Here is a 13,683-nt window from a genome sequence, read left to right on the forward strand (position 1 = left end):
CCATTGGGTTATAAATGCCATTTTTTGTGCTTTTTTTGCTCAGATTTTGTCAAACTGATTTTTACCTCACTTTCAGAGCCCTACCTACATTTAAACATTTGCTGTCTTGCTTTTCACATACGTAGCTACCTTCTATGAAGTATGCTGACTGGTACAAAAATTACTAGTTCTTCAGTAACGCATATCAATTCTTCCTCATAGTTAAATGTTGCCAAATAACATACGCTAAGGACACACTCTGTTCAACAGCCACCTCTGCAATGTTCCTAAACTGCTTCAGATGCCTACGCCAATGAAGCAGCACGCCGATGCAAGCCCCGTTTCTCTGTTCTGGACTGTAGCGTGAGCCACTCAGGACAGGCATCCAGAATCACACAGATTGAGACTCACAGGCGCACAGATCTGAACACACAACCACTAACCTCATGTATGTTGCTGCCCTTCAACAGAAGCTGTAAGTGCAGTCAGAATGCTGTGTTATCCTATACAGACAAGAGAAAGGCACTGCCCTGGTTGATAGAAGGTTAAATAAACATGGTAACATGCACCGACTTCTCATAGCCCATTTTGCCTTTGATGTGAAAGTCAAAGCAAGAGGACGGATTTTTTAATACGAGATTTCTGGTACATTCCTTCTCGAGCAGTGCAAAAGAAGACTGGTTCTGCAAGTTGTTGATGTGCATTGCATTTCCAAATCTACTCCACTATTTCAGTTTCCAACTCTAATTCAACTGCTCAACTCTTTAACTGCTTAAACAAAATTCATTATTTGAAAGGGAAAACTGGTACTTGAAAATACTAGTGTATGCATAAAAGGATATGAAAGGAAAAGGTCATGGGCTCTTTTTTAGGTCTCAAAAACTCTAATTTGGGCAAGAGTGCTTACTTTTTGTACTTGCATATATATATAGAATAACTTCACAATTATGTATATACAACAGTATACACAAACAGAAAATCTCCAAATCAAGTGCAAAATGACAACCATATTGCTATACAAAGTATGACCATTTATTTTTAGCTTAAATTTATTAGCTTAAGCTTACTCCTTTTAATTTTAATACTCAATCTTGAATCACCTTGTTCTTCAATTAACTTACAACATTCAAAAATATAAACAAATGCTGTGATTCCTTTTACAGGATCACATTCTGAGAGGATGTATTTCTGAGACTAGATATATGTAAATACCTTCTTTGAACGTAGTATTAAAGCTCTGTTATATGTCAGTGATGTATTCATGAGACAACTGCAAATAGATGCAAGAAGAAAGCAGTCTTAAGATCCTCTATGTGGCACAGGCAAGATCACTACTGAGAAAAAGGCTATTACGACCACCAGTGTTTCAGGGATCATTTGTTATCCTATTTTTCCATGTGATGGATTTTAATCTCATTAATACTACATTTTCTTTACATGCTCCACATCTGATAATTTCGTCTGTTAAAACTCACTCACTCTCATGTCATTGGTGTCATTACCAAGCCTAATTTCTAGGAATGATATGTTCACACTTCACAAGGCTCAACAATCAAGCATATGGCATTAGTCCTTTATTATGCTCTCTGTATGAATCCCTTTACTCCTTTGAGAGTCCTATTGATCGGCACTTACTTTTTGAGATTTCTCAGTCTTCTCCATGATGAACGTAATGGGAGTTACACACTGTTTTATTTAGAGTTTTCTTTAACCCTAAGTATCGTAGCATCTGAGGATATTTTAAAATATAGTACCTACAAAATATGAATAGCTATGTGAAAAATAAATTAAGTGGAGTATTAAACCTCTAAATGGATATGAATTATTGAAAGATTTTATGAACAAAAATCTGATTTTATGTCAAATCAGATTCCTGACCTGACACAATTTTTGCTGAAATTCTTCAGGAAGCAAGCATTTTTCTGCAGGAATCTGACGGCTTAGTAGCATCTTCTCAGTGTCAGTTTTGCTATGGAATTGAATTCACTGGTATACACTCTGATATGAAATCAATTTTATTTCACTGAATTGATGCATTTTTGCCACTCAGTGAATTAAATACATATATATAATCAATCCATTTCTAGAGATGAAAAAGCATAGGAAAAAGTCTGTGCTTTTGGTACCATGACAGGGCAAATACTCTAGATTACAGGATAGCGCTAATAATATCATTATCTTAAAAACTGCAGAAATACAGGGGGCAACTGAGGCATTCTGCAGGCTGTCTGCAAGTGAAATTGGCAGGAATCTCCATTGGTTCCAAGACTTTAAAACTAGGCTCTCAGTTTAGAGTCTCGCTGCTGCTGCATAAATCCTGATACTATTTTTACTTTCCTCGCTGAAAGCATAGGTTCTGGAGTACAAATCTGTACATAAGAGGAGGGAAAAAAAAATCAAGGGCAGAGAGTCATGGAGGACACCAAGCTTTCCAGGTTCCATCCAAGAGGAGGGGGAGACAGAACCGAGTATCAGAAAGCATGTATATGTTCTGCTGATGAACAGGGAGAATTAGAACTCAGCTCCAGACTTCTGCTCTCATCCCTGCCAGTAGCTTAGTCTCTGACATCTTGAACATCTCTTGCCCACCTGCAAAATGGGCAGATACTAAATCTCACTGAGATGTGTATGCTTTTAACTACGCTTATAATTTCCATGTTGATTGAAATTAAGTTTCCAAGATACTTTGAGGACTTTATATGGAAGGGATTACTCATGAGCAGAATTATTACTGGTAGTGATTTTGTTGTAAATAATTTAAAAAAAAAATATTCAAGTGGCAGGAATTTTCATAAACATTTCAAAGAATCACAGTATAGATGAGGTTGGAAGACCTTCAGAGATTGTCTAGTCCCACCCCACTGCTCAAAGCAGGGTCAACTACAGCAGGCTGCCCAGGATCGTGTCCAGTTGGGTTTTGAATATCTCCAAGGATAGCAATTCCACAACTGGACAACCTGGGCAACCCTTTCCACTGTTTGACTGCCCTCAGACTAAGGAAGTTTTTTTCTTATTTTAAATATGGTTTTCCTTTACTTCAGTTTGTGCTCATCGCTTCTTTTCCTTTCCCTGGATGCCACTGAGAAAAGCCTGGCTCCATGTTCTTTACTTCACCCATCAAGTATTGATACCCATTGATGAGACCTCCCCGAGCCTTCTCTTCTCATGGCTGAACAGTCTCAGCTCTCTCAGCATCTCCTCATGGGAATGATGCTTCAGTCCCTTAATTTTCTTAATGGTCCTTCGCTGGACTCACTCCAGTATGCTCATGTCTCCCCTCATGTACTAGGGAGCCCTGAACTGGACACAGCACTCCAGGTGCTTTAAAGTTATGACTGTCTAACCCTTCAAGACAACACTCAAAAAACATAGCAAAAATAGATAACTAATTCCATTAATTGAGAAAGGGAGAGATTATGAGGCCAGCACTGAGAAAAACTTTGCGTTAGAGCTCCACTATGCTCATTTTCCACTGGTGAATATGCATAAGAACTGGCACTGAGGTTCAGGAAATTCTGGTTCTAATCCTGAATCTCTTTTTATTTTCTTTTATATGATTTTTTCCATTAGTGAAAATCCGATTCCTTTTTTAGAGGAGCTGTGTACATAACAAAAGCAGCAGCCAATGACTGAATTCCTTCAAACCATTTTATTTTTGAATTTACAGCCAAACTATTAAATAAGTCATATAAATTCTCAACCTGGGAGCAAACTATCATTCTTCAGAAAGTTCATCTGCATGTGTTTGGCTAACTGCATGGAAAATAAAAGCTTTGGAATATCTTGGTATTTTTTTCTCTCCCTCCATTAGCATGCAGGTTGGTAACGCCTAACAAGAATTATATGCCTGACATTTCTATTTGAGTGACATTGTCAGTGATTGCACTGAAATTACATCGCAGGGCATTTTAATGTTTATCACTTTACAAAAAGCTCAGAGTGACAGCACACACTTCTTTACTGAGTCTTTGTTCCTTTTAGTATCTACAAAATATGCAGGTCTGTGTTTTTCCTGCAGCTTTACTTATACAACAATGACTGACATAAAAATCCATCAAAGCCTCTTACTTATATGATGAAAGTAGTACTTGATTATGACGTCTGGGTGGATTACTTGACTAAGGACATTGTGAATTGAGGAGGTGGGCTCTGTGCCAGCTGACTATGGCAGCACAGAAGAAGAGAATACTCATCCCAGTTTTTGTAAAGATTTTTGTACTATCCTTCTTCTCAAGACAGGCAATGACATTTGAATCACAGACAGCTTGTATGAAACAAAATTATTTTCAAATAGTTCCATTCTACACAGTGGTATTGACCTATGTTCACGGTTCCAGGGCGTGATGAGCAGCTTAGAGACATTGCTTATCCCTTATACCCTCAGTTGCATCAAACATTTCTTGGCCAATCCCAACACTTTGTGCCCTTGAATATAGTAAGTCTGTAACTTCGTGAGAACAAAGGCTCTTTCAGGAACAGTTTTGCAATACTGAGTCAACCGGAGTTGAGTTCTAAAACATGGCAATAAAACGATTAAAGCTGAGACCAGCCTGGAAAAAACCCATGTTTTTCCCTGAGCAGTGGAAGTAATAAAGCCTGATTTTCTAAGAGTTTGTTTCACCTTGCTACTGTAATACCAGCTTTCTCCTTCCTGACATCCTCTGTGATGTCAAGAGACTGAAAGGCTATGGCTGGGCTGGAGGTAAACTTACGCTGATGGGGTAGCTTCTACCTGACTTGGCTTGAGTGGCCAGCATGCATATGCTGACGGTTTAATGGGCTTTTGCCAAACAGAACACGTTAACTAAATTCTGCACAATTTTCCTTCTACATGAGGAGGAACACCAATTAGGGTCTCCCTTTTCCATTCATTTGACAATTTTCAGAAAAATTGTAGGTTTCTATTATCTTTGGTAATTCTACCCTCACTTAAATATGACTTATACTGGGCAACAGGATAATACAGTATTGGAAGGAAAGGGGCTATAGATTGTGAGACTAGTTAGCCACACTTCCTTAGTAAGCCAAGAGCAATTTCACATATCAAAATCTCCAATAATTATTTTGTAATTTTAGTTTTATTTTTCTGGTAAGTCTGTAACAGTGTTTCTGTTCAAACTGAGTATGAGGTTTATTTTTTGTGGGATGCCACCTGAGCAAACATGGCACAGCCTTTTAAAAAATGTGTGGACTACAAATTATTGCCTCACTTGGATAAAAATAATCCTGTTTGGTCATTTGCCTAGAAACGAGAAGGCATAAGTTAAATTATTATCTCCTCCTAGGGAAATTCAATCCCAAATCTTTTATTTCTTACGGCATAGAGTAATCTGGGCTAGAATTGTTCTCTACCCACCTTTTTTCCATTCTGGCTATGAATGCAAGAGTTAGAGGCACAGAAAAAAGATAACCAAAATGTGACTATAGCTTAGTGTTTAGGGTACTTGGTTGGGAAAGAATGAGCTTTGCTTGCTCCTTGCCCAAATTTTCAGGTTTTTTGTACAGTGCTTGCTTAATGTAAAATAGATGAAGAGATCTGGTGGGCAGGAAACACACTATTTTAGAATAGCAATGCAAAGGAATGTGCAAGACAGCCTGGATCTGAATTCAGATGTGCAAAGTGATTTGCTGCTTAACTGGCAGGGTGCTTCAGTCTTCTACAGTAGTTAAGGAAGAATGTGAGAAACAAAGGATTTCTGTGACTGATCAGGAACTGTCCTCCAGCCCTGTCTAGCTTGCTCAGCTGGTGACAAATTCACAAAGAAATGGCAGAGAGACAGGCCAATATTTTTGTTTGGACAAAAGGCAAAAGGAAAGGTTTGGAGATGTAGATTCACAACAGAGAAGATAGATGGTTGATTCAGATGAGATGCAGAATAAGACGTGGAGGGAGAATGAAAGAGGGTCAAGAGTAGACCCCTGCAGAGAAAGAAGAGAGAAGACATGCTGTAGTAGTCAGGATAATTAAAAGGAAAATTTCTGTCTCTTGTGGGGTGTGTGTGTCTGTAACACATGCACACAGAAGGGAGAGAAGGCTGAGGAAGAAGAGAAGACAGTTGTGTCTGTATGGAAGCAGATTGTAAGAAACGCACTAAAAATGGAAAACAAAAGCAGTAGAAAGACCCATCAGAGTCACCTAAATTTCATGGGTCCTATAAAGGTTAAGTAGGACAGCACAGAATGACAGAATCAAAGAATAATTCAGGTTGGAAGAGAGCTTGAGGGATCTCTAATCCATCCTCTGCTAAAAGCAGTCACCTGTGAGACCAAACCAGCTTGCTCTGGGTTTATCCATTCATAGCTTGACAATCTCCAAGGATGGACACTGCACTCTCTCTGGGACAGCATGTTGCACTGCTTCACTGTCCTTAGGGAGAACAAATATGACCCTATATTCAGTTAGAACCTGTCATCTATATGTTGTTTCAATATATGCCTGTCATCTTCTGTCTTCCTACCATGGACTGCACCAAGAGCCTGCCCTCATCTCAGTAACGTCCCTGCAGGTACTGGAAGACTGCCATTAGGAAAATGCGGGCCCATATTTTCCTTTCTGCTTATAGCTCTACTGTCCTATTGTTACTCGCTGGTTGTAATCCAAAACTTTTACTCTTTTGGAGCATTTCTCTGAATTTTAGGCTGACCTTCTGATGCAGTAACTGTGTATTCATTCTATGATGTCTGTGGCCCTTTCTCCCTCTTAGAAGCAAACGCAAACAGTGTAAAACAAAAACTGCAGTTCCTCCAGTCACATTGGCCAAGTACCAACAATCAAGGAAAAAGAAAGGTGCACTTGACCTACATAAAAATGGCGTGTCAGCAGCAACTTAATATGAACGTGTATATTTCTGCAAAAGGAAACAAAATTGAAATTGATCATGAAAAGTGAACCCTAGTGAGCTACTGCTCTTTCTTCATAGCAGTCTCAACTTGAAACAGTAACTTTGATTAATTTTTCTGGAATGAGCTATATAAAAGAAGAGAAATCTCATCAGCTCCCATAGAACTTTCAACTATGACAGTGAACAGATCTAAAAAAACCACGAAAATATTAAAAATAGGTATATGTGAGATAATTACCAAGTAGTATTTTGACATTTAACTATCATCTTTGTTACATTGTGCATTTTGATAATCCCTCTCTTCATCTCTTCTGTGTATGGATGCAGTTAGAAACCTAATTCGCTGCAAATAAACTAGGTGTTCTCAGTAGGGAGGTAGGGTAAAAAGTACCGGGAGTTTAAGAAAGAACGTGAACGAGCCTGTGGGCTCTCATACTCTGAGGAGAAATAGCTTATAATGAAACAGTCTTGAAATTAGGGATTTCATTGTAGGCTCAGAAAAGGTCTTTACATTTTCACTGGTATAATATTACCAGCCTTCCCTAGCCAGTTTGGGATGAACACTCTAAAAATTACACAAGAATAAGTGGGCACAAAAAAATGCTAACTCACTGCTAAAACAAAACTTATTCAAACTTTGTGTATGAAAGAAATGATTCAAGAACATTTCATACATATGGAAAAAGTACTTCTTGAAATTGGCAAGATTAGAAAGATTAGATTGATGCAGCTGCCTATTGTTTCAGATGAAGAAGATCAGTATTTGGTGGGAATTAATTTTTCATTGTCATTTTCCTAAGAGCTGTATGTTCCCAGATCTAGTCCATTCCTTTTAATGACCCTGTCCCCTTCCCCACAGATAAGAGAGATTCTGCAGGTGCTCATTTAAACCTACAACTGCAGAATAAGAGCCAATTTACTGCGTAGCATTAGCATTTCACTAAACTGACCTGCACTGGAAGAATGGAGCATATTAGCGAAAGATTGTTTCCCTGCTGAATAAGGTTCCTAGACACCAAATATTTAGAACCATAGAATCTTTGGGTTGGAAGGGACCTTTTAAGACTATCTAGTCCACCCCGCTGCAATCAGCAGGGACATCTTCAACTAGATCAGGTTGCTCAGAGCCCCATCCAACCTCATCTTGAACACTTCCAGGGATGGACTAGATGACCTTAAAATGTCCCTTCCAACCCAAAGATTCTATGATTCTATGGTAATGAAGCAGGGTTCCAGTAGTACTTTTAGTTACGAAACTGTTTGAAGACAAAAATAATTATCTCCCTCTTTTTGTGTATAAACAGCTGCAATGAAAACCCAAATGCAAATTCTTAGTGTTTCCCCAATAGTCTTAATAAATAAACCATTAAGATCCCAGAGACAATTCAAATGAAACAAAAAACTCTCCTGAAGCTAACATAGGTGAGATTAGAATCTCACTTGAACAAAAAAGGTATCTAACTCTGACTTGGTCTTTTCTGATTTGTAGAACACTCTGTTCAATGCCGTGTAAAGACAATCCCTGGCATCTTGCACACTCACGCAGCATTCCCTATTTAACAATTCAAAATGTTCTGTACAAAGTGGGTATCTTGGTGGTGGCTGATTTCTCCCTTCACTGACTGCTGAGCTGGGTCCCAGTGCACTGGACATTTGCGTTCTTCACGTCTGTCCGTCCTGAACCGACACAGCTTTGTTTGCTCTGTGACGTAGTCCTGTGTACGGGCGGCTGGTGGGGCTCTGACAAAACAGAGCCCTCCAGCGGTGTATGCCTAGGAACACTGTTGACCTCCAAGGCATCCCAAGGTGGGGAACAGACTTCTCTTTGGACAGATCAACGTGCAAAACAAAACCGTTTCAGCTTCGCACAGGGAGTCTAAACACATCTTCTGTACCCAGATGGCATGAGAAGAACAGAACTGGAAGAAAGTATCAGACTCTTTAATACAAGTTACAGCTTTTTGTCTCAGGGCTGTTTCTTCTTAGCTAGCTATTGGCTTTGTCCCATGGCTTAACAATCTCAAACTGAATGTAAAACGTTCCTTTTACTCCTTGGAGGTCCTTGGGATTCTTCTCTGGACAAATCTACCTGCTCCATTTTCGAATGCCAGTATCTACATATTTGTTCTTTCCATTTTCTTGTTGCATTTGTCTACTCTACATTTTCTGAAAAGACCCTAAAAGAACTTGCAGCACGAGCTGGTATAATTTTTCAGGTGCTTCCTTTTGTTCAGGTAGATAAGGAACTATTTATATAAATAAGCTGAGACATTGTACAGCCCTTATAGTAACAGCTGATTTCAACTCCACTGAGGCAATTCCAGTACAAAAAAAAAGTTCTAACAAGCTGTAATTTCCCCTGCCAAATTTCATAATGGCTTCATAATTTCTCTCACACTTCATAAACTGTACCGAAATTACTGTTATTTCCATTTTCTATGAGGGCACAGTGGGTGAAATACATTGAATACAGCTGAAAATAAAACTTGGAAGGTTATTTCACCATCAAAGCTTTTATTGCAAATATTGTATGTTGCTTCCTGCATAAAAAAAAAAGTAAGTAAAAACATAACTTTTCCTTTAAAAAATATTTGCTTTACTACCTTTTTTCAGTCTATTTTTAAGATTATGTATAGTTAGATGATTTTTGAGGATTAAAATGAACTAATGCAAACTATTTTTGCACTACATAATATTCTTAAACAAGCTACTGATAAAAATAATTTGTATAACAATGCGTTTTTACATGCTATTTTTCAAATTTCAGATTAAGATGTATTCCTATGGCTAATGCCTTACAAGCTAAGAAGGGTCAAGCAGAAAACCACAAATTAGGAAGTAGTTTGGAAGAACTTCTGGAAGAAATAAAGTATCCTTTGAAGTCAAGAACAGGGAGATTGATTCTTCCATAAAAACCCCTGTGAAAGAAGTAAACCTTCAAATCACAAAACTCATGAGTTCAAGCCTCCACTGACTGTCCCAGCCAGATCAAGTATTAACTTGTCCCTCAAATGTTTTTTACACTGAGGAAGGAAAGAGGGAAAACGAAGTTTACATTGACCTAAACGCATTTGACAGAGATAGGCACAGAATAACCTTGACATATGACAGCACAAAAGAGGGGGAGAATGGAGCCACAGATTAGGGAGGGGTTGTGTGAGTAACTGCAGCCACAGTGTATAGTCCTCAAGGGTGAGGGCAAGCCGCTTAAATTCTCTTTAAGGAAATAAAGGGCCTGAGTGGACTGACGCCAGAAGAGGGTGAAGCAGGAAAAGAAGATTAGTTTAAGCAGATTCTATGCACGAGCTGCTTTTCGGTAGCTGCATTTGTCTATAAAGGAAAGGAGTATTTATATTTTGATCAATTACTGTACGTACAAAATATAAAATTCCAGATGTCATTTTTGCAGCTAGAGATGAGGTATTGCTGCATTTGAGCCTTTACCAGTTTTATCCTTTGCTGTAACCACAGGCCTTAGATAAAAGTAAGCACTACTTAAAACGTAAGCTGACTACTGACCACGTATACTGTTCTGTTAATGATTTACACATCCAGGGAAAGAAGCTCTCAGATTTATGTACACCACCACTGTAAATCAAATTTACAATAACTTCTGCAGCCATGAAGCAGCAAAGAAAGTATTTTCTTTCACTGCTGTGATTCTACGATCAGTCACAAAACATTCGGCTGTCTCCTCTCACTAATCCAAGCTCCTTTAGAGTAAAGCACGCACCTCTGCTCCATCACAGGATAATGCAAATCAACGAGGTAAGTGGGAGAAGGAACTACTCGTGGTTATTCTAATGCGCTATTGGCTAAGAAAGACCACATAGACAAACACAAAGCTGAAAACAAAACAGCAGATCAAATTAAGGAAACTATGAGGAAAACCAGCAAGGAAATAGGCTGCTAGAAAGTAAATGTAGATAAAAGCATACTTGAAACTCAAAACTGAGACTGACTGTAGCAATAAAACTCCATGAAAAAGTGAATCTCAGCAGCAGAGAATTCCGTGCTGTAAGTGCAAACCTTCAGCCCTTCCCACAACAGAAAAGACGACTGCTGCACAGAGCTTAAAAACATTCTGTCGAAAAAGTGGAATGTATTATTACAGGTAATAATTGTTGGGGTTTTTTAATTTCCAAAAGTTTTCCTGTGAGTTTTATGCTGTAATCTGTGACTTGGTCACAAATGCATTGATCTATTCAGGTAAATCTATTTTTCCCAAAAAACTCTCAGACTATTTTAATACAGAGGAATACTGTTTTAATGCAAGAACTCTTTCAGCTGTGAATCCAGGCATTTGCCAAGCAGGTGAACATGATACCACATAAAATACCTATAAACGAACGAGCTTGCAATAACGTATTTCAGTTTTATTATCATGACCCACCAACTTTCAACCATTTTTGTTTTCAATGCAGACAGCTGGCATACAGAAAAGAAGAGCAAAAAACATGGGCAAGCTGCTAAGAGAAAGAAGGTTACTTGAAAATAAAGGAGGTATTATTAGGGACAAAATGCTCGAGTCATTGGTTGCCTTATCCTCCTAAAATCCTTGGAAAATCTCTATCAGCATCCTGTTAACGTTGGGTTTATTTAAGTAAGTTTATAAATAGGAGGTGAACTAGGACCTACTGATACAGAATGTGTAACTGAACTTCAACTAAAATAACAACCACTTCTTAAATAACAATGAAACAGCGAGCTTTTGTTGGCTGCCAAATCAAATCTCACACTCTTAAAGGGGAAGAGGTATTAATTTGGTTTGGGCCTGGATCATAAATTTCAGTTTCCACTTGTCCAAAAGTTCTGTGGGCTTTAGATCCCAAGTGTCGATTTTGTTCCACTGCGTTACAGGCTTGTGCGTGGTAGAGGAAGGGCTGCAGCAAAGGCTGGGCCACAGAGACTCAGCAGATGGATAGAGATGGGGTTGAAGCTCCTCCTGCAGCTCTTGCTGCTAATGCTGCCCAGAAAGAAGAGATCTCCAGCGAGGGGCTGCCGCAGGAAGAGCCCAAGGAGCCTGGTAGGTGAGGGAGGGCGACGGTGCCCTGTTGTTGTTACACCTTGGCATACGGGACCCAAGGCTTGATCTGCAAACTTTAAGGACACGATAAGGAATTCCTTCGGGTCAGCGGCGCTCCTACATAAAAAGCGTACTTTATAACTGGAAGAAGGGCAGCTATGCCCTTGCTCTGCTTTAGGCGTGTTTTCAGCGCCTGAATAGAGCCAGTCTGGCTGGCCACAACGATGACACGCAGGCAGAAGCCCCAGCTGAAGCACCGAGGGAGCTTTCAAAGCCCAAACGCAAGCACCTGACAGATTTTGCAAGTGATGGGTTTATATGCTTCGATTTTTGCCCAAGTGCCGCTTTAGGCACCTACAGACACCTGGAAATCCCACAGGAGAGAGTTCAGAAGATTATTCCTGTCTGAAGGTAACACACCCTACTAGACACATACGGTGCTTTGCACTGTAACTTCCATCTGCTGCTTCGGGGAACCTTGCACAAGCATGCAATCGTCTCCAACTTGCTGGACCTTATTTTTAATTTCAGTAGCACATTAATCATGAAATCTAGCGAAAATTCTTTATTATCTTGCCTAAAGCTAATTAACTGGTCCCTGGTAACTCGCTGGCATTCCAAATCATAACTTAAATAGTTATCCTCTTCTATTCGGCTTGATTATACTGATACTAATAATGAGATTACCAGGAAAAATATGGATCCTATCTAAAATACTTATAATTAAGATTGGTGTCTCATAAGATCAGGATATCTATCTTAGATGAAGATGATGATTTGAAGGAGGGCAAAGTTTAATTATGACATCGCTTGGCTGAAATGCACACATCTTTAAAATGTCTTAGAATTTGTCTAACATCCTTTTTTCCATGAAAACAGCTGTTATTTATTAATAGTACATTTAATCAGGGAACGATATCTATTTCCTAGTTCTGTATTAAGAATATAGATTCTCCTTCTTGCCTACTCTTTTTCCAATTAAGCTAAATATTACAACTGCTTCTGACAAAAGATATGTTGGCTTTGAAGTACTCTTACACCACAATAGTGGCTGCACCAGGTGTAGCTCAGACATACTCTTAACAATGACACTGCAAGAAGCTTGCGTTGCCTGTAAGATTACTTACGTAACTTGCAAAACAGGCCACAGTAACTATTGCTGTCAAAATCAGTGCTGCTGAGAATAAAATATGGCAACTCAAGATGAAACAGGAAAAAAAAAATTACTAGGAATATACACAGTGAACATGCACATTCAGTTTCTTCAGACCCAAGATGAAACTTTATTAATTACAGAATTATTCCTTCCATGACATTACCAGGATCCGCTTTTAATGCCAAACACCAAATTCAGTACTAAAATATTCCACGAATGCTGAAAAAGGACCTTCAGCTTGAATCAGAAAATAAAACAAATTCCAAAACTAAAGACTTTGGTGTCTTCATTTTTCCCTTTTACAGTGCAAAGCATTGTTTTAATTTATTTCTCATTTTCAGTTCAATATTTTCGGTGTTTGTGAATGCTAGCTCATGATTTTTCCATTGGGAGAAGTAGGATATAGAAATGACACCAGCAGTTGGTAAGTATAGGCAATTAAGTCAAGTAAGCTTTGTAATTAATGTGTAAAGAATCTGCAGCACTGAGCTTACTGTGGTTTTAATCAGTCCCTTAAGAATACTATGTGGGGAAAAAAAATATTCACATACATTTTTCTTCTGTAAATCACCGCACTTTCTCTAGCTGTTGAGACAAAAGCTTATCTGAGCCATTATCTTATCTCTAACAATGCAGTCCTCTAAGTTAAATATTGAATTATTTTACCTGCTAGACTAATC

This window comes from Phaethon aethereus, assembly GCF_964289735.1.
Source record: "Phaethon aethereus genome assembly, chromosome: Z".
Taxonomy (NCBI): Eukaryota; Metazoa; Chordata; class Aves; order Phaethontiformes; family Phaethontidae; genus Phaethon; species Phaethon aethereus.